Source organism: Chiloscyllium plagiosum, chromosome 46 (assembly GCF_004010195.1).
Source record: "Chiloscyllium plagiosum isolate BGI_BamShark_2017 chromosome 46, ASM401019v2, whole genome shotgun sequence".
NCBI lineage: Eukaryota > Metazoa > Chordata > Chondrichthyes > Orectolobiformes > Hemiscylliidae > Chiloscyllium > Chiloscyllium plagiosum.
In genome coordinates, this window is record NC_057755.1 from 11168504 (window position 1) to 11191752 (window position 23249).

Here is a 23249-nt window from a genome sequence, read left to right on the forward strand (position 1 = left end):
TTCAAATCAACAAAATCAATTATAGCCTTTTGCTGGTTTACTTTTTAAGGCAATACCCTGATCAATGGGGATTGCCTGATTTAAAATTGAAATGAAGCCTGACAGGTAACTATCGATCAGCATTAATGGGTGCATTATCCATCACAATAACTCTATGAATCCACTTCATAGTCCACTTGCCAACAAATAAACTATTTCCTCTTGTGCTTTATACATGATGGTTTTACCTTGGATCTGATATTCTTACAAAATGTCCTGATGAGTGTAAGATCAAAAGCTTTGACAAAATATTCCTTTTTCTGCAAAGCGATAGAAGAGATTCAGTTAAGGCAATCAGAATCACAATGAACCATAACAACTTCACAAAGTGGGAACTGAAGTGGTGCCTTTAAGAGATTGTGCTTGGCAGTTTGCAAGCATTGTGCAGAGAGAAGGGCACAGGCCCTTCCTGAAGAAGGGCCTGTGCCCGAAACGTCGAATCTCCTGTTCCCTAGATGCTGCCTGACCTGCTGTGCTGTTCCAGCAATAAAGCTTCAACTTTGATCTCCAGCATCTGCAGACCTCACTTTCTCCTTGTGCAGAGAGACCCAAACTTGAAACAAATATATTAAAAGACTTTTCAGGTAGCATGCCCAAGCAGCATTTTTACCCAGACAACAGTTTAAATCCAGCCTTTAAGAGATTGTGCTTGGCAGTTTGCAAGCATTGTGCAGAGAGACCCAAACTTGAAATAAATATATTAAAAGACTTTTCAGGTAGCATGCCCAAGCAGCATTTTTACCCAGACAACAGTTTAAATCCAGCCAATTAATTTTAAAAAAAACACTCAGAAACTAAGGACCAATTAGATCCAAATCTTTGTTTTGACTACCTTGAACCAATCCGATTATAAAGAAATTAATACATCATCATGGATATAAAAGATACAGCTATTTGAAAATTAAGAGAGAGTTAATTGTCACCTCAGGAGTAAATATCGGGCTCTCTCAGAAATCTTTGTTAGAAACAAGTTTAATAAAATTTAGACGAGACCACCAAAACTGAAACAAGACAATTTATTCTATGATCTTGCAAGAAAGGGCATCAAATGCAGAAGCAAATGAGCAAATTAGAACTTAGGTTAGTGTATAGTTATACCCTTTGAGCTAAGTGAGGTCATCTCTCCAGACTCCTAATTACTCAATCTCTCTTACTGTACCAGACCACTGCCCAGCTGCACTCCACCCTTATTACTTCCCCCTCCCCCAGGGTGGCAAACTTCCTTTCTCTAAATGCTGACACATACATTTATTTTGTCAAGATCTGGTTTAACAATTCTGCTGGTACATTCCATCCTCGGACGTTTCATTAACTTGTATCATTTTGTATAGCTCAAGCATTTCAGTTATCTCAGCTTTTTGCTGAAAGCATAATTTTACAAAAAGAACTTTTTGTTATAGTAATTACACACCAAAGTTAGTATTTAATTAACCACAATTATACACTGAAAAGTCCCTAAATACCTGCATAGTTAATAGTTCTCTTGCTGTACCCCTTTTCTCTATGTTTTTCTATATTTGCAAAAACAACACTTTACCTCATTTCTAACATCTTTAAGCTCTGATTAAGTTCCATCCAAAGGTACTCGGGCACTCCTACTTAATATTCCCAAACACAATTAATTAAACTAAAGCATTTGACAAAGAAAGACATTTGTGATGTGAAATCAATGGAAGGAAGATTGGAGGTAAAGCATAGACTGTGCGAATTTAGAGAGATTAAGTTCTAATTTATTATTTTGTTATTAATTGGCTTCATGCGAGTGGGAATTGCATTTACTTGAACAGCATTCATTCCAGTAGAATTTGGTTCAGTTAGGGATTAGCTAATACTGAGGGGAAATTGTTCAGTTTCATAGTAATTCTGTTAATTTGTTCACTGCTGGAATTAGACACATAAATTTTTACTTGTTAATTGTAGAGTGAGTGAAATGATTTCATTTCATTTAACTGCTCCTTTATAATGTATTAGGGTTATAGCCCTTGTCACACTTGTTTATCAGATTATGAGGTCGGGTGATCTTCTCTGGGTGTGTCAGTTTTAATTATCAGAGGGGTGTCAACCTCCTCTTTGTAACAGTAATGAAAGGATATTGATTTTCAAGAATTGCTATCGACTGGGACATAGAGATAATGATAGATGGTCTTACACAGTGAATTGCTGTAACACAGAATGTGTGGTCAGAAACAGTGATGGAAACGGCCAAAAAAGAATTGGATAAACCTTGAAAGGCTGACATTTAATGTGATGGGGGCTAAAGAGTAGGAGATTCACAGGAAAGAAATTGGTCTTTCAAATGTAACCACAGTTTCTTACTTTATGATTGGACTGTGGACTAAAGAGAGGAAAACACTGCTTTAAATCAAGGAGACTGCCGTTTTCAAAACTATGTTGACTGGAGCAGATCGTGAGGTAAAATCAAAAGCTCACTTTTGTTTTCTCTCTGGAACAGTGAGAGTGAAAGCAAGCACTATGGAGCTGATGGATTGTGCACTAAGGGACAGTTGCCTGGCAACAGTATTCTCATTGGCTTCGAAAATGCTGGAAAATCTCAGCAGGTCTGGCAGCATTTTTTTTTTACTTAGATTACTTACAGTGTGGAAACAGGCCCTTCGAACCCGGGTCTCTGGCGCTGTGAGGCAGCAGTGCTAACCACTGTGCCACCGTGCCGCCCCCAAATCTGTAAGGAGAGAAAAGAGCTGACGTTTCGAGTCTAACTGACCCTTTGTCAAAGCATTTATTTTCTTGTTAATTCCACAAACCTGGTGAACATTGCCTTTTCACCTGAGTTAGTCTGCCTGGTGAACTGGGGATTTTGGACTGTTAAAACACAGCTTATCGCATTTTGTTACACAGTTACAGGAAGAGTAGGGCTTGATGTGTGGTGAGTTGTGACATAAAGAACTATCCATATTTGATGGACCAAACCATCAGCTTCTGCATTTCATCATTTTATATTTCACAAATAATTTTATTGCAACTACTTCTGCAAACCAATAGTTGCCTCATATCAACTCTTACGTCATTCTGATATCTGTTATTATAAATGAGATGAAAGGAGTATGCTGTCTTTCTCTGACCTCACTTCCCGACACGTCTCAACATAAATTTAAAAATATGTTATCCAAGTCCAAATTCAAAGCTTGACACCATCCAGGCCAAAGCAGTGCCCGCTTGATTGGCACCACACCCACAAACATCCACTTCTTCCACCAGTGATGCTGAGTAGCAGATTTTCCTGCTCCTCAGATGCTGCCCGACCTGCTGTGCTTTTCCAGCACCACTCTAATCTAGAGTCTGGTTTCCAGCATCTGCAGTCATCATTTTTACCAAGCTGAGTAGCAGCACTGTGTACCAGCTTCAAGATGCTCTGTGGAAATTCACCAAAGATCCTCAGGCAGCACCTTCCAAGCCCATGACAATATCCATCTAGAAGGACAAAGACAGCAAATACAGTGGAATACCAGCCCCTGCACATTCCCCTTCCAGACACACACGATTGTCACTTGGAAATATATCACTTTTGGATAAGATGGTGGCAGAGTGCGGTGCTCCAGCTGGAGCTTCTCCTCGTCAGCTCCTTCTCCTCTTCCTTCCTTTCACTCTTGCTGCAGTTTTACTTCCACCCCTTCCCTCCTTAACTTCATAAAGTACCCTACCCGGAGGGACTGGAGAACAGAGACCAGTCCTGGGCTGGAGACTGGAGTGGGAAGCAGAGCAAGTACAGGCCGGAGCCTGGAGCAGGGAAGCAGAAAAAGCACGGGCCAGACCCTGGAGCTGGGGAGCAGCGAGAGCACAGAACGGAGCTGGGAGCAAGGAGAGAGCCCGGGCTGGAGCCTGGAGCTGGGGAGCACAGGCCGGAGCCTGGAGCTGGGGAGCAGAGAGAGAGCACGGGCCGGAGCCTGGAGCAGAGAGAGAGCACGGGCCGGAGCCTGGAGCAGAGAGAGAGCACAGGCCGGAGCCTGGAGCTGGGGAGCAGAGACAGAGCACAGGCCGGAGCCCGGAACTGGGGAGCAAGGAAAGAGCACGGGCTGGAGCCCAGACCGGGGAGCAGAGAAAGGAATGAAAGTGCTCCAGCTAAGTTTGTGGATGACCGGTTAAGTGAGTTGGCCAAACCTTGACAGAATATAATGTGTGGATAATGTAAGGGAATGTACTTTGTAAGGAAGAATAGTGGAACTGAATACTCTGCCTTGAAGTGATATGCTCATCATATCATCAACATATCCAAATATTGGACCTGAGCGTACAGAGGTCTCAGACTCCATCTTACTTCAGTCATTTGAGATATTCCCAATTATTCATTGTTCTCAACTCCTCCACCTCTGCCGCATCTGTTCCCAGGATAATCAATTCCACCTAATAAAATCCCAGATAGCCTCCTTCTTCCAAGATTGCATTTTCGCTTCCCAAATAGTTGACAATGTCCTCCATTGTATCTCCTTCAATTCCTGCACTACCGTCCTTAAACCCCACCCCTCCCAACGCAACAAGGACAGAATCTCCCTGGTCCTCACCTTCACACCACCAACCTCCGCAGACATCCCATCATCCTCCGCCACTTCTGCCATCTCCAAATGGACCCCATCACCAGAGATATATTTCCCTCCCCTATCAGTGTTCCAGAGAGACTATTCCCTCTGCGACTCCCTCGTCAGGTCCACGCACCCCACCAGCCTACACCCCATTCCTGGCACCTTTCTCTGCCACCGCAGGAAGTGCAAAACCTGTGCCCACACCACTCCCCTCACCTCCGCCCAGAGCCCCAAAGAATCCTTCCACAGCCAACAGAAACTTACCTGTACCTGAACCATTGTCATTTACTGTAACCATTGCACCCAATGTGGTCTCCTGTATACTGGGGAGAAAGGACGCCTTCTTGTGGGCCATTTCAGAGAACATCTCTGGGACTCCCACACCCACCAGCCCCACACTCCATGGCTGAACACTTCAATGCCCCCTCCCGCTTCCTCAAGAATATACAAGTCCTGGGCCTCTTCCACCGCCAAACCATTACCACCCAACGCCTGAAGGAAGAATACCTCTTGTTCCACCTTCGGACCCTGCAACCACGCAGGATAAATATGGATTTCAACAGTTTCCTCATTTCCCACCCAGCCACCCCCATGTTATACTAGTCCCAAGCCTCCAACTTGGTACCGCCCTCCTGATCTGTCCATCACCTTTTCCATCTAAATGCTCCATGCACCCTGACCTATCACGTTTTCCGTCACCTTCATCTTCCCATCGCTTACCCAGCTACCTTCCTCCAACCCCACCTGGCCCACCCACAAACCTCATTCCTGATGAAGGACCTATGCCCGAAACATTGATTCTCCTGCTCCTCGGATGCTGCCTGACCTGTTGTGCGTTTCTAGCAGTCCACACTTGACTCAGTCATTTGAAGCATGACACGCTGATGAAATCTGTCACTGAATAGTCTAAGGCTGGCCTAGATATTTTTGTCCCTGTGAATGTAATGTTTGTGTGTAACGGTTTGATGGTGGTGAACTCTTCAATACCCCATTACCCATGTTTAGGTCTTTTGCTACAAGGAATCACAAATCATTACCGCATCAGGTGCATATACCTTGCTGAAAGGAAAATGCACATGATGATTAGCAAAGCAGGCCATTAGGAAGGAAACTCAACTGGACATCAAAGTGTTTGTATATTCATCATTATCAATTTCTCTGAGTAAAGCAGACAGAGCTTATTTCTTTTTGGTTAAACGGTAATTTCTTTCAAGCTAGTTCAAACTCCTAACCATTACCTTGTAAATACAAGCAATGTTAAGGATTGCTGTCCTGTACTGAGACAATGAACAAATTGTTTCTCTCTCCCCATGAAATAGCAGGACTGACAGGATACATTCTGCTTTATTTTTAAAGAATGGTAGTTCAACGTTCCTAACAGCACAGCTCCCAAAGTCTTCTGAGAGAAAATACAGGTACTAAAACAGTAAAAAGTGGTTTTGACGCTAGCAAGCCTTACTTGTATCCAGTGAATGGTTTTGTCGTATTTTCTCGCAACCAGCCCAAAGCTGTCCAGCATTTCTTGCCAGCGGTAAATCTTGTGGCAGCAGCCACGACACTCCTCACAATTTAAAAGGCCTAGTCATACCCCAGAGCAAAACACAGATGATGCATGTGATGGTCCCCCACCATAACAAACAAAGAATTTGTTAAAGACTGACACATCAATGAGGTTCAGAGCCAATCAAATCTCAGGGGATATCTCAGCTTTCAAGCTGAAGATTGCCACCACACTCAAAACATTAACTCTGTTTCTCTCTCAGCAGATACTGCCTGAGGTTTCTCCAGTACGCTGTGTGTTTCCTGACAAGTCACATTAACAGCATTAGCTGATGCAAAGCTTTCCCATACCATGGACATCATACGTCCTGACAGGGAGGTGTACACTCCTTAAAAGTTGATATCAGGAGAAAAGCTGGTGCCAATCTTTTGCCACTCAATGTAACCATGAAACCACACAAAATCAGAACAGGGAGAGGCCATTCAGCCCCTTAAACTTGCTCTACTATTCAACAAAAGCCACTTTCCTGCCTTTTCCCTATATATTCCCCTATTGATCAAGAATCTATCTACTTCTGTCATAAATGCACACAAGGACATTCCCCCATAACTTCCTGTGCCAAGTGTTCCAAAGAGACTCATTCCTCTGACAGATGAAATTCTTCCTCATCTCCACCTTGAATTGGTGGACCTTCATCCTGAGACGATGCCTCCTGATCTCAGACTGTCCCAATGGGGGGAAACACCCTCTAAGCATTTACCCAAATTAGCAGTCGACTTAATGACAGTGCATGGGGAAGGTCATCTCTTTGTGACAGATCACTGACCCAGATTTCCCCATCGCTCGATGACCTTCATTGACGCTCAAATCTCTGTTTCCTGAGTATTCAGGAAACCAGATCAGGTGGAGTCTGACAGTGGGCAGTGTATCACAGGCAAACCAACTGAAGATATGTGTACAAAGCCGGGAGTGACCCATATCACCTCATCACTCCACTATCCTCACACAAACGGACTTACAGCAGACAGTGTCAATGCTATCAAATAGAAGATCATTGTGTCGAGCAAGAGAACATGATTTCCACATTGCATTGCTGCATTTTGCATATAACACCAACGGGGAAGGATTTGCTATCTTCAGTACACAGGCAACTGTGAATAACCTTCCTCAAAAAAACCAATTGTCTCATCACTCTGAGATACAGACTGTTCCTTTCAGTGAGGAGCTCATGGCCCAGCAGTATTAGTGAGATTATTAATCCAGATACTCATCTATTGGTTTGGGGACAAAAACAGAAATTGCTGGAAAAGCTCAAAGTTAAAAATCACACAACACCAGGTTATAGTCCAACAGGTTTAATTGGAAGCACACTAGGTGATGAAGGGACGATGCTCTGAAAGCTAGTGTGCTTCCAATTAAACCTGTTGGACTATAACCTGATGTTGAGATTTTTAACTTTGTACACCCCAGTCCAACACCTGCATCTCCAAATCATGGAAAAGCTCAGTAAGTCTGGCAACATCTGTGAAGAGAAGTCAAAATTAATGTTTCGGGTCTGGTGATCCCTCCTTAGAAAATAATTCCTACTGCTTGTTATAGCCTCCTGGAACTGCCACAGGCTCTCTCTCACACACAAATCTTTAATTATCTCTCCTCTGCTGGACTCTCTCTGTATCACACGCACACACACTCTCTCTCACATGCAAATCTTTACTTATCTCCCTCTGCTGGACTCTCTCACACACACACACACACAAATCTTGATTAATCTCTCTGTATCACAGACACTCTCACTCATACACAAATCTTTAATAATCTTCTCTCTGATACAATCAGTGAATCACAATCTCTCATACAGACAAATATTTAATAATCTTCTCTCTGCTGGACTCTTTCTCTATCACTCATACCCACTCACTCTCACATCCAGATCTTTAATAATCTTCCCTCTGCTGGATGGTGTCTGAATACAATCTCTTACACACACAAATCTTTAACAATCTCCTTTCTGCTGAACTCTCCCTACATCACACTCTCTTTCACACACACAAATCTTAAATAATCTCCCATCTGCTATGATCTCTGTGTCACACTACCTCATTCACAGACACAGAAATCTGTAATAATCTCCATTCTGCTGGACTCTCGCTCACACGCAAACCTTTGATAATCTGCCCTCTATTGGTCTCTCTCTGTATCTCACACTTGTTCACACACAAACCTTTGATAATCTGCCCTTTTGGACTCTGTATCTCAGAGTAAGCAAGTGGGAGTTAATCTATTTTGCACCAAAATGAAGAATAGATTTGGATTCTGTCCAGATGGAATGAGGGTTAAACACAGTCAGATACCCCAAGAGACGTGGGGATTCCGAGACATAGATCTTTAACATGACACAAACTACTCAAAAAGCAAATGGAATGTGAGCTTTTATGTCCAGGGGATTGACGTACAAGGACACAGAAGTTATGTTGCAGTTCCACACGACCCTGGTTAGACTCCACATGGAACACTGCGAGCAGATCTGGCTGCCACACCTCAGGAAGGATAGATTGGCTTTGGAGGGAGGACGATGTAGATTTAACAAGAATGATACCTGGAATTAAGAGGTTAAGTTATGAGGAGAAATTATAGAAATTAGGCTGAGTTTGTCTCGAGTTAAGAAAGTTAACAGCTGATCAAAATCTTGAAGATATCAACGGGCAAAAAACAGGGTAGACAAAGATTAACTATTGTTGAGGATTGGTAGGATTAAGGAATATATTGTGAGAATTAGGACCAGACTATTCAGGAGAGATGTTAGGAAGCATAGCTATAGACAAATAGTGCGAGATGTTTGAAACTGTGTTCCACTGAAGTCAGGGGATGCTGGATTAGTTGTGGGTTTTAAATCCGAGATAGATTTTTTTTTGGTAAATAGCAGTATTAAGGAATATGGACTAAAGGCAGGTATGTGGAGTTAGGCCACAGATCAGCCGTTGAATGGCGGAACAGGTTGGAATAGCTGTTGTTCTTATACAGGTATTGATTGTATTCTTATGCAACCACATGTTATAGACAAATCGCGCTTTAGGGACAGTGTTTAAAATGTTGACAAAGTAAGCCAACATGTGCAAAAAGTTTGTGCTTTCAAAACACTGTCCCAATTCGTCAATCACATTATGGCGAATTCACATTAATGAAACACGTATTATAGCAGAACGATCTGTGTTGCTCTGTCACTATCACACACACTCACACTCATATCTCTAACAGTACCCTCTTCTAGATTCTCTCTGTATCACACACGCTTTCACTTTTTAAAAACACAAATTAGCAACTAAGTGAATAGAACAGAGATGCATGGCCAGGTGATGTGTTGTACCTACATGATGGTGCTATCTCAAATTCAGTCGTTGGTCAGTGACAGGAGGGCGGTGACTATAAGTGAGGCAGGTAGAGTTACCCAGGAGATGGTGCCAAAGGAGTCTCAGCCCCTGAACATGTCGAACAGGTTTGAGATTCTTGCTCGCTGTGTGGATGAGAGTCAGGGATGTAGGGAGGATGAACAAACTGACCATAGCAACGTGCTATAGGAAGCCATTCAAGATGGTGGGGAAAAGGGAAATATAGTTGTAATCAGTGATAATATTGTTGGGGAATAGAGACCAGGATCAAATGCCACAAAGTCTGTGTAGCCTGCCTGGTTGCTGATTTCAGGATATCTCATTGGCACTGGAGAGGAATTTGGAGTGGGAAGGGAAAAATCAAGTTGTCATGGTCAATGTAGGTGCCAACTATACAGGTAGAAAGAGATAAGAGGTTCTGTTGAGGGAATATGAGCAGCTAGGTCCTGAAATTAAAAAGCAGAACCGATAAGGTAATCATTTCCTGATTGTTACCTGAGCTAGTTGGCACAGTGTCACCAAGATTAAAGAGGTGAATGAGTGGCTCAAGGAGTGGTGTCAGAGAATTGGGTTCAAGGTTGATGGGCCATTGGTACCAGTACTGGGGAAGGAGAGAGCTGTTGTGATAGGATAGGATCCACCTGAATCATGCTGGGACCAGAGTCCTGGTGAGTCACATAACTAGGGCAATGGATAGGGTTTTAAACTTAACAGTGAGGTGGCGTTTAAGTGTCTGAGAATTATAAAATCAAAGGTAAAGGAAGAGGTAGAATGGCCAGTTAGTGAGGGGGCTGTTTGTTCTCAGAAAATAAAAGGAAGGGGCAGAACGTGTGAATGTCACATTGTACCAAGGGACCAGAAAAATGTTGGGACATTCAATAATAGACAAGGATTTTTTTCCCAGGGATGGCGGAGTTAAGAACTAAAGGGCATAGGTTTAAGGTGAGGGGGCAAGATTTAAAAGGGACTTAAGGTGCAACCTTTTCAAGTAGGAGGTGTTGCATGAATGGAATATGCTGGCAGAGGAAGTGGTAGAGGCTGGTACAATTACAACATTTAAAAGCCATCTGGATGGGTATATAAATAGGAATGGTTTAGAGGAATATGGGACTAGATTGATTGAGGATATCTGGTCAGCGTGGATGAGTTGGACTGAAGGGTCTGTTTGTATGCTGTACAGCTTTGTGAATCGAACAAACTTGAAGACTTTGTACCTTAATACTCAAAGTGTTTGGAATACAGTAGATGAACTGATGTCACAAATCAAGATCAATGAATTTTATCTCACAGGCATTATCGAATTGTGGTTACAAGGAGCTCAAAACTGGGAAGTTAGCATTCAGGGTTATTTGGTCAATCACACAGACAGGAGGGAAGGAAAAGGTGGTGGTGTACTCCTGTAAATAAGAGGTGAAATGCAGACAGTTTTAAGAGATGATCTAAGTCTGGATGATGTGGTGTCGATTTGGGTGGAGATAAAATAAAACAGCAAGGAAAAAGATGACATTGGTGGAAGTTCTGTATAGACTCTCCAGTCAATAGCCACTCTGTGAAAAAGGGGAAAAAAAATCAATCAATAATTGGGGCATGCAAAAAGATTCATACAATTTTAATGGGTTCCTTTAATCTTCATGTTGCTTTGGTTAATCATATTTTAAAGGGTAGCTACACCACAAATTCATTGAGTGCATTTCTGATAATTTTCTGGAGTAATACGTCATGGAGCTAACGTTCGGGAGGTGGAGTGGGGGGGGCCTAGTGGCATTATCGTTTGTTCTGGGTTTCTGGATTGATAGTCAATGTTCTGGAGACCTGGGTTAGAATCCCGACACGACAAATGGTGGAATTTGAAGTCAATAAAAAATATCCACAATGCAGAGCTGAGTGATTACCATGAAATCATTGTCAATTGTTGGAAAAACACCCATCTGGTTCACGACTGTCCATTAGGGAAGGGAAGTTGCCATCCTTATCTGGTCTAGCCAACATGTGACTCCAGAACCACAGCAATGTGGTTGACTCGCAACTGCCCTCCGTCATGGCCTGGCAAGCCACTCATTTGTACCAATCGCTAACCAGGGAGCAGGCTATCCTGGATGTGGTAATGGGAAATGAGGCAGGTTGAAGAAATGATCTCTGAGTAAAAGATCCCCAAGTAAGTAGTTATCATAACCAGGACACCTGTTTGGCGTGAGTGACTTGGACTAAACGGTCTGTTTCTGGGCTGTATTTTATTCTAATAGATTGGAGAGAGCTTTACCTGTAGTGAGCTGTGTTTTCCTGTCCTGGGAGTATGTGATGCAGATAATGAGGAGAAAGCACTTCTTTTAATTTAAAAGAGTAGAGAAAACTGAACTATGTATTGAAACTTGGGCTGGGATTGTTTTATTGGGAGAGTGTAGAGGCAGCGTTTTTCTCTATCTAACATCGTGCTATCTCTGCCCTGGGAGTGTTATGATGGAGACAGTATAGAAGGAGCTTTCCTCCATATCTAATCCCATGCTGTCCATTTTTGGGGAGTATTTGATGGGGGAAAGCATAGAGGGAGCTTTAGTCAGTATCTAACCCAATACTATCCCTGTCCTGGGAGTGTTTGATGGGGATAGTACTGAAGGAGCTTTTCAGCTAGTTTTATTTTAAATGAGGAGAGAATGCTTTAATCTGTAATTAACACTCTGTTCTTTCCATCATAGAATCCTAGAATTCCTGCAATGTGGAACGAAGCCATTCAGCACATCAAGTCTGCACTGACCCTCTGAAGAACATCCTACCCAGACTCAATCCCCATATCCCTGGAACGATACATTTCCCTTGGCCACCGAGCCTACATATCCTTAGATTCTGTGGGGCAATTTAGCATGGCCAATTCACCCAACCTGTGCATTTATGGATTGGCTAGGAACAGTGTAGAGGAGCTTTATTATCAGTTTAAATGTAAAAGTTTACTGTTAATTTAGTAAAGTGCTCAGTGTCACTCATTATCTGCATTGATTTACCTTCTTAATTTGAAGCGTAAGTAAATACCTTCCATTTGAGATAAGAAACAGAATATCCAGTGGGGTTTGGTTCTACTTGTCAATGTTCAAAGGAGAATTCTCATGACTGTTCTGACGTTACACCACCTTCGTTGTACATTCTATGTAAACATTCTCTATGTGCTATTGCTACTCTTTTAATATCCATTCATTTCCTGAAGCCCCATTTTTTGATGATTCCTTTGACGTTCGTACAACTGCCTTTACCCTCCAAGTTTGTTATGTCCAGTCTTATGACAATCAAAGCACATTAATTTCTTTATGCCATTTTTTTGTTTCCAACCTTTCTCTTTTCTTACTTTGACATCATTCTGCCTGTTCAGTAAAAAAATACTTTGTTCATCTACAGCTCCTCTATTCCTCTAATTTCCCTGTGGACTTCCATTTAACTATTTCATCACCTCTGCGAGATTTCACAGGTATCTTCCACAACTGCTGGTTCTCTGATCATGAAGGCCTGTTCATCAATATAAGGTTCATTGTTAATTTGAGGGAATGTTATTTCTGAATTCTTGCATGATTATATTTTCCCTTACATTCTCATTTTTTTTTTGTCTGGCTTCAGTGATCTAAATCACTAATCCCATGGAATATCTTTCTCCCTTGCCAATTCCACAAATATCTGATGAGGTTTGCTACTTGTCCTAGATTTCAATTGATAAGCTTCAGGCATAAGCTTACAAACATTGCTAATTGCCTCTTTAATAGTTTCCTACTCTGCAGATATTTCTACTGGCACACTGGCGTACACAGTCATAGCTTTATTTGTCAAAATGTGCTATAACATGTAGGTCCAAGAATCTTTTGACCACTTCATCTGTCCAGCTACCTTCTCAAATGAGCTAAAATTCCTTTCAACCCCATCCTCAGTGAATTTAGGCAGTAAACATCGACTCTCGGTTATATCAAATCACTCCTTAGAATCAGCATCCTCCTCCAAGACATTACCTCCACACACTTCCCTTGCTCTAATACATTCTTTGGCCAAATCATATTGTCTAAATTTCTTACTTTACTGAAGTTTGAGATTTATAAATGCAAGTCTCGTCCTTTTTCTTTTTGTCCAGGTTCTATTATCCCTTTTCTTAAAATTTTAATGCAAGTTCTTTTATGTCTAACTGTACCTTAATATAATTGCAGCCCTGGAGCATCGTAGGTTCAGGGACAGCATGGGGTTAGATACTCTCTCTACGCTGATCTCATCAAATACTACAAAGACAGTGAAAGCACAGAGATAGATACAGAATAAAACCCCTTTACATTGTCCTCATTAAATATAGAGGGACCTCAATTATTGAGGATTCAATTAACCAAATTTTGGATTATCTAAACAAGATCACAAGGTTCCGATACCTAGCTAACTATGTGTCTGACATTCAATTATCCAGCATTCAATTAACCGAACAAAATAATCCCCTCCCGTGTCCTTCAGATAATCGAGGTTCCCCTGTACACCCAGGACAGAAACAACTTGTGGATAGGTATAGTCTAAAGCTTAAAGTCTACTCTTAAACTGAAAGTAAAGCTCATACTACTCATTTCAACTGAAAGTAAAGCTCCCTCTACACTGACCCCATCAAAACTTCCAGGACAGGTACAACAGAGGATTAGATACAGAGTAAAGCCTTCTCTACACTATCCCCAATCAATCGCTCCCAGGACAATTACAACACATGGTTAAGTACAGAGCCTCTACATCATCCCCATCAAACACTCCCAGGACATGGACAGCAGGTGGTAAGATACAGAGTAAAGCTCCTCCTCTCATTTAAACAGGAAGCAAAACCTCCTTTACACTATCCCCAACAAACAATCCAATGACAGTTACGGGGTAAAACTCCCTTTACATTGTCCCCATCAAAGGCGACCAGGACATGGACAGTGTGGGATTAGACATAGAGTAAAGGTCCCTCTACACTGTCCCCATCAAACATTCTCTGGACAGGGACAGCACAGGGTTAAATACAGAGTAAACGTCCCTCTAATCATTTCCACTGCAAGTAAAACTTCGACACTGACTTTAGTAAGGAATCCAAGATAAAGGCCAGCATGAGCTTAGGTACACAGTAAATCTCTCTCTCTACACTGGTCCTATCAAACACTCCTAGACTAAGGACAGCACAGAGTGTGATATGGAACAAAACTGCCTCTACACTGTCCCAATAAAACATTACCAGAACAGGGACAGCACAGGGTTAGATACAGAGTAAAGCTGTCTCTAATCTTTTATACTGAAAATAAAACACAACTCGACCCACCCTCAGCAAACACTCCAATGACAGGGACCGCATGGGGTTAGTTACAGAGTAAGGTCCTCTCTATTCTTGAAACTGAAACTAGAGCTTGCTCTACACTGTCTGCACCACACACTCCCAGGACAAGAAAACCGAGGATTAAAATAGAATAAAGCTCTCCCTAATTTACTCAGAATTCCCTGTCCTATGTAGTGTTTGGCTTGTCCTATAATAGTACTGCACAAGGACTGCACAAAACACTACATAGGACAAACAGGAAGACAGCTAACGGTCCGCATCCATGAGCACCAACTAGCCACGAAACGACATGACCAGCTATCCTTAGTAGCCACACACTCAGATGACAAGCAACATGAGTTCGACTGGGACAACACTACTATTATAGGACAAGCCAAACAGAGAACAGCCAGGGAATTCCTAGAGACATGGCACTCATCCACAGATTCAATCAATAACCACATCGACCTGGACCCAATATACCGACCACTGCAGCGGACAGCTGGGACTTACAACCGAAAGCGGCAGAGATAAACCACTATAAATGCCGGAGGAAACATCACAGAAGCGCTTCACAGGAGGCTTCCAAGCACTGAGGATGTCACCTAGACAGGGGAATGAAACGTCTGCAACACAAATTCCCAGCTCGGCGAACAGAACCACAAGAAAATTTCAAAGAACGAATGATATGAAAGGATGAAGATAAAGACAGTAAAGTTGATCTGTTTAGCTCAGTTTCTTTCATGGAAATGTTCAAATGGATTTGAAATTGAAAGATTTATAAAAATCAGCTTACTAGAAGTTGATTCAGAAACAATATCTGAGTGTAATTTCTTAAGCGCTATGGAGATAGGGCTGTAGAGTGGGACTAGCTGGGTAAATCTATCTGGAGCTGGTATAGATGCAACGGACTGATTTGTCCTTCTGTTCTGTAAAATTCTATGTTTCTACTCTGCATTGTTACTTGAAAGACAAAGTATCGATAAGGAATTGAGACCATCTCAAAATACCAGCCAATGGGGAATGGGTTGTAGTCCAGGTCACCGCCTAGTGGTATTTTCACTGGACGGTTAATCCAGAGACCCAGATAATGTTCTCAGGATCAGTTTCAAATCCTACCACAGCAGATGGTAGGATGCGAAGTTAATTAAAAAAATCAGGAATTAAGAGTCTAATGACCGCTATTCATTGTCAGAAAAAAACCATCAGGTTCAGTAATGTATTTGAGAGAATGAAACTCTTATCATTACTTTGCATAACCTATGTGTGACTCCAGACACATGACAATGAGTGGTTGACTCTTCAGTGTCCTCTGGGTAATTGGGATGGCCAATAATGCTGCTCTGGCCAACAAATCCGTTATCCTGTGATTGATTAAATGTATTCTGAGCAGAATCCCTAGAAAGCAGAGAAAGGCAATTTGACCAATTGAGTCTGAACCCCCTTCTCCCGACAGAGCACCTGACCCAGCCTATCCCCATAATCCTGCATTTATAATGGCTAATCCACATGATCTGCACATCCCTTGACACTATAGGCACTTTAGCATGGCCAATCTAACTAACCTTTTAACTATAGGAGGAAAAAGTGAGGACTGCAGATGCTGGAGATCAGAGCTGAAAATGTGTTGCTGGAAAAGCGCAGCAGGTCAGGCAGCATCCAAGGAGCAGGAGAATCGACGTTTCAGGCATGGACCCTTCTTCAGGAAAGGGCTCATGCCCAAAATGTCGATTCTCCTGCTCCTTGGATGCTGCCTGACCTGCTGCGCTTTTCCATCCACACATTTTCTACTATAGGAGGAACCTCACACAGACATGGGGAGAATAGCAAACTCTACACAGACAGCCACCCAAGACAGGAATTGAACCCAGATCCATGGTACTTTGAGGTAGCAGCACTAACCACTGAGCTAACGTGCCACCCCATTAATCGCATCTTACGAGTGGCTGGTGAAATTCCAAAGGCAGCTCACTTAGGAATTAGGGGATAAAAGGCTAAAATATTGAAGTACTTTTATTGTCCAGGAATTTTCTGTTTTTCAGCGACAGCAGCAACTCGAAGGTTGGGAACTCAGAGAGCAGAGGTTTCTAAGAAAGGAGGGACTTCTTTTTATTTCCGTCCAGCTATATAAGTCAATGTTTTCTTAACCTGAGACCCTCCCATTGTAGGGCCTCTCACCCAACCACCTCCTCCTAACCTTAAAGAACAGGGACAAATCAGGTAAGCGTCGTTTCTTTTTCACTTTCTGATAAGGGGACCAGCAGGGATGGCAGTGCAGGGAGAGCAATGTTCCTCCTGCATGATGTTTGAGGTCAGGGACGCCATTAGTGTCCCACCAAGTACATCTGCAGGAAGTGCACCCAACTCTCGCTCCTTCAAGACCGTGTTAGGGAACTGGAGCGGGAGCTGGATGAATTTCGGATCATTCGGGAGGCAGAGGCTGTGATAGATAAGAGTTACACCTAGGCACAAAGAAAGCTGTGTGAATGTTTGAAGGGGGAAAGAAAGCAGTCAGTGGAGGGATCCCCTCTGGTTGTTCCCCTGAAAAACATGTATATCGTTTTGGATACTATTGGGGGAGTGGGGGGACTTACCAGCGGTATGCAGTGGGGCCCAAGTCTCTGGCACGGAGCCTGTCCTTGTTGCACAGAAGGGAAGGAGGGAAAGAAGGAGAGTGTTAGTCATTGGGGACTCGATAGTTAGAGGCTTAGATAGTAGGTTTGTTGGGAATGACTGAGACTCGCGGTTGGTGTGTTGCCTCCCAGGTGCCAGGGTCCGTGATGTCTCGGATCGTATCTTTGGGGTCCTGAAGGAGAGAGTGACCAGCCTCAAGTTGTAGTCCATGCAGGTACCAACGAAATAAGTAGAAAGAAGTATAGGGATGCAAGGCAGGATTTCAGGGAGCTAGGGTGGAAGCTAAGAGCTAGAACAAACAGAGTTGTTATCTCTGTGTTGGTACCCCTGCCACATGATAGCGAGGCAAGGAAGAGATATCAGCTGAACATGTGGCTGCAAGGATGGTGCAGGGGGAAGGGTTTCAGGTACTTGGATAATTGGGGCTCATACTGGGGAAGGTGGGATCTCTACAAACAGGGTGGTCTTCACTTGAACCAGAGGGGTACTAATATCCTGGGTGGGAAATTTGCTGGTGCTATTCGGGTGGGTTTAAACTAGCTCAGCAGGGGGATGGGAACCTGAGGTGTAGTTGCAGTGCACAGGAGGATGAGAGTAGGGAGGACAGGGACAGGATTTCAGGGTCACAGGAATGTGCTAGAAGTCAGCAAACTGGTTAGAAGTGTGTCTACTTCAACGGCAGAAGTATCCGAAATAAGGTAAGTGAGCTTGCACATGGATAGGGACCTGGGACTTTGATATTGTGGCCATTTCAGAGACTGGATAGAGCAGTATGAGGAATGGATGTTGCAGGTTCCAGGGTTTGGATCTTTTATTAAGAACAGGCAAGGTGGTAAAAGAGGGGGAGGTGTGGCCTTGTCAATCAAGGATCGTATAACGGTGGCTGAGAGAACTTTTGACAAGGGCTCATCTACTCATGTGGGCTGAGGTTAGAAACAGGAGAGGAGAGGAGAAGTCATATTGCTTGGAGTTTTTTATAGGCCACCGCAGAGTTCCAGGGAGGTGGAAGAGAGGATTGGCAAAACTATTCTGGGTAGGAGTAAAAGGAACAGGGTGGTCATTATGGAGGTCTTTAACTTCCCCAACTTTGACCGGAAATGCTATAACTCTAGTACATCAGATGGATCAGTTTTTGTCCAATGTGTACAAGAGGGTTTCCTGACACAGAATGTCGAAGGACCGACAAGAGGGGAGGCCACACTGGATCTGGTGCTCGGTAATGAACCAGGCCAGATGTTTGATTTAGTTGTAGGTGAGCACTTTGGAGAGAGTGACCATAATTCTGTTATGTTTAGTTTAGCAATTAAAATGGAGAGGTTCGATTTGAGACCCTTACTCCTCCTGATTATAAGGATACATGTCCTCTCTTGCTATCTATAATGGGAGATAGCTTCTCTGGTTACTTCATTGTAGCATTCCTCACCTTCTCAATACTCTAATTGTCTTATCTTTCACTGTGACTGGTTAGCATCTAGTTAGTTTCTAATCCCTGATGAAATATATCTTCAGTAAATAGCAATAAATGCCCTATTCCTCCCTGTCAAAATGTTCATGTTAGCTGTTATTCTGTGCACCACCTCCTTTTTCCACATTTTTGATTAATTGTGATCACTTTCAAGACCTTGAAAGACCTCTTATGTTAATAGTTTCTGCCCGGACTCAATCTTCCATTTCAACGTTTGTTCCCCCACTTCTTTATTTGGAACTATTTTGCATTTATCTCTATAATCTCTCTTTAGGCTATCAACCTCCTCTCTCTCCATCTGATCTCTCTCCCTCTCTCACTATCCACAAAGCTCTGTGTCTTCTACGTTCCTCAATGTTGTTGCTTTGTTTTTTATCTTTCTTTATGAAGATTCAACACAGAATGAGACCTGAACTCAGAACCACCCTCCCCCATGTCTGTGCCGGTGGACCCAACAACCCATCCCTCTCTGGCCATGAGATCAGGCATCACCCTTAAACCCCAGATATGCAACGACCAAACATAGACCCTGACAGGCCCTATATCTCCAGCCCACTCGGCCTTACTGCACACAGTTATCTGTCCCTCATCACTTTGATATCAGGCATTAAACTCCCATCAACAGCAGTTGGCAGATTACTTCTCTGGCATTCTTCTCACAACACAGTCAAAATTCTGCTGCCATCCCAGCTGCGATCCCACCCACATACAAGTGGGCATTCAAAACCCTCACCAGTTACATACCTGGCATCTTGGCACCCTAACCACCTTGCACCCTATGAAAAAGTTCTACATTGTATGAAGGCCAATTTTGACGGCATTAGGCAAGAACTTTCAAAAGTTGATTGGGGGCGGATGCTCACAGGTAAAGGGAAAGCTGGAGAATGACAGGTTTTCTGGTGAGTGTGTTTCTCACATGGGTTGCTACATCAGGTGCCATAAATTACGACCCACCTGGCACTTTATTCTTACAACACTGTCAAATCACACTTACGTTGTGCATTATAAGACAGTTCTAGCCAGGAAAGATCTGTCAGGATGGAAGTACGGTTCCACATTCCTGAGGGTAACACTGAATGAGAATCTCCTCACAGAAATGCAGAGCTCTGTTCTTTCATCAGAAAGAAAAGGGCCTAATAGCAATCCGTGTGAGATTCCCACTCACTAGAAAACCCGTGCCAGTATTTTGTTGATTTTAAAAGGCGATAATGAAGGAACAGTGACATCTCAGTCTGGTACAGAATAGCTTTATTGCAAACTGTAGTGTATGGTTCTAACTTTCAAAGATATTTCACATCTAAATTTTTAAATTTTAACTTTGTCTCATTATTTTCTACTTAATACGAAGAAGAACTGTAATGTTTTGAAACTGACCATTTGTACCGAAGAAACTTTGTACCTAAGATGTCCATGGGAACTCCACTTTTCACTGTACTCATGTACTTCTGTTAATATAGGAATAGGAGGATAGAGCAGATGAATGTATGGTTGAGGAGCTGGTGCAGAGGAGAAGGGTCCACGCTTTTGGATCATTGGAATCTCTTCTGGGGTAGAAGTGACCAGTATAAAAAGGATGGATTGCACCTTAATTGGAGGGGGACTAATGTACTGACAGGGAGATTTGCTGGAGCTGCTCAGGAGGATTTAAACTCATTAGGTTGGGGGAGCCCTGGGAGGTAGTGAGGAAAGAGATCAATCTGAGTCTGTATGGTTGAGAAAAGGAGCAAGTCAAGCAGTCTCAAATACTCTTACCTCTCCCTCGTTACCCTTTTATCCTTAATGTATTTATAGAATCCCTTTGGATTCTCCTATTTGTCAAAGCTACCTCATGTCCACTTTTTGCCCTCCTGATTTCCCCCTTAAGTATACTCCGACTGTGTTTATACACTTCTAAGGCTTCAGTCGATGTCTGGTGCCTATACCTGACATTTGCTTCCTCCGTGTTCTCATTGAAAACCTCAATTTATCCAGTTATCCAATGTTTCCTCCACCAACCAGCCTTGCCTTTCACCCTAACAGGAATATATTGTCTGTGAACTCTTGTTTTCTCATTTTGAAGGCTTCCCATTCTCCAGCTGTCCCTTTATCTCTGAGCATCCGGTCCCAATCAACTTTTGAAAGTTCTTGTTTAATACCGTCAAACTTAACATTCCTTCAATGTAGAACTTTAAATTTAGATCCGGTCTATCCTTTTCCATCATTATTTAAAACAAAAAATAGACGTATGGTCTCTGGCCCCAAAGTGCTCCCCCACTGACACCTCAGCCATTTATTCTGCCTTATTTCCCACAAATAGGTCAAGTTTTTGCACCTTCTCTTGTAGGAACAAACACAAACTGACTCTAAAAAACTTCCTGGTACACACCTGACAAATTCCTCTCCATTTAAACCCTTAACACAATGGCAGTCCCAGTCTATGTTTGGAAAGTTAAAATCCCCTACCATAGCCACCTTATTATTCTTAAAGATAATGAGATCCCCTTAAAACATTGTTTCTCAATTTCCTGTTGGCTATTGGGAGGTATATATTATAATCCCAAAGAGATGATCATCCCTTTCTTATTTCTCATATGTAAATAAAACTGCCTGGATGCATCCTCAGGAATATCCTCCCTAAGTACAGCCTGAATGCTATCCCTTATCAAAAACTCACAGCATTAAGATTTACTCCCCCTCCGCTCTTGCCCCCTTTCGATAGCATTTGCATCCTGGAACATTCAGCTTCCAGTCCTGTCCATCCCTGAGCCACGTTTCTGTAATTGTTATGATATCCCAGTCCCATGTTCCTAACCATAACCTAAATTCATCTGCTGATTCTGTGAGGCCTCTTGCATTGAAATAAAGGCAGTTTAATTTATCAGTACTACCTCATTCTTTGTTTTGTTCCTGTTCACCCTGACTGTTTAACTTGCTCCTTTTTCCAACTGTACCAGTCTCACATTGATCATTAACTCCCACATCCCCATTTTACTAGTACAAATCTTCCTGAGCAAATCTCCTTGTCAGTATATTAGTCCACTTCCAACTGAGGTGCAATCCATCTTTCTAATACTGGTCACTTCTACCCCAGAAGAGATTCCAATGATCCAAAAAGGTGAACCATTCTCCTCTGCACCAGCTCCTCAACCTCACATTCATCTTCTCTATCCTTCTAGTCCTACCCTCACTAGCTCGTAGCACTGGGAATAATCCAGATATTCGTACACTTCAGGACCTCCATTTTAAATTCCTGCCTAACTCTCTGTAATCTCCCTTCAGAATCTCATCCTTTTCCCTTCCAGTGTCATTAATTCCAATGTGTAGAACGATCTCCTGCTAGTCCATCTCCCCTTTGAGAACATTCTGCACCCTCTGTCAGACATCTTTGATCCTGATATCAGGGAGACACCACACCATTCTGATTTATCACTGTCGGAAGCAGAATTGTCTAAATGTACCTCTGACTAGAGATTCCCCTATCACAATCGATCGCTTGGAACCTGACATATCCATCGTTAATGAGAGCCAGTCTCTGTTCCAGCAACTTGTCTGTTCGTGCTACATTCCCCTATGAGTCCATCACCTTCTCCATTTTCTCAAACAGCATACTTATTTGAGATGGGAATAAACACAGGAGACACCAGTATTATCTTCCTCACTCTTCTACCCTTTCTGGAGTTAACCCATCTATGTGACAGTATCTGTTGTTTTTCTCCCTTCCTATAACTGCCATCCAACACACTCCCAGCTCCTGTAAATTCCCCATTGCCTCTAACTGCCTCTCTAACCCATCCATGCAATCTGACAGAATTCTCAACGAAAGACGCTTCCTGGAGACATAACCATCAGGAACATGGGAACTCTCGCTACTGTCCCATATCTGACAGGAAGAGCACATCAATCTTCCAAAGAACATCTCTGCTCCTTAACAATCGACAGACCCAGAAAGCAGCACCGTCTTAATGCTGTAAAAAATATCGCACTCCAGGCAAACTCAGCACCTATGTTTTATATATTTAAAATTTAGTCAAGACATGGATCTCAATAAAACATATAATCAAAAAGAATTCACTCCAAGCACCGACTTGGCACTTTACTCTGACCGCACTGTCAAATCAGACTGGCTTTGTGCAAAATAAGATGGTTCTAGCCAGGAATGATCTGTCAGGGTGGAGCGCACTGTTCTGTCTTTCAAAAATATTTCAAAACAAGTCTTTTCAGTTTTAACCTATTGTTTCTACTTGATGCTGAATATGGTGACATTGTACAGTTTTCACTCTATTCATGTACGTCTGTGCTTGAGTGCTGAGAACAATACAATCTAATTCTAATTCTAATTCTCATGAAATTAATGGCAACTTATTTTTCAAAATAGATTCCATTGCGCAATAGCCCTCAGAGGAAAATGTTAAATTTGCTGCTT

At 42.6% G+C, this 23249-nt stretch overlaps 1 long non-coding RNA gene across 1 annotated transcript; it reads left to right on the forward strand.

Moving 5' to 3' along the window:
* Positions 1-3982: 3982 nt before the first annotated feature.
* Positions 3983-12842, forward strand: LOC122544097. Its single transcript, XR_006310270.1, has 2 exons — positions 3983-4140; positions 12155-12842. It is a non-coding gene; the product is annotated as an uncharacterized LOC122544097 (long non-coding RNA).
* The last annotated feature ends 10407 nt before the right edge of the window (positions 12843-23249 follow it).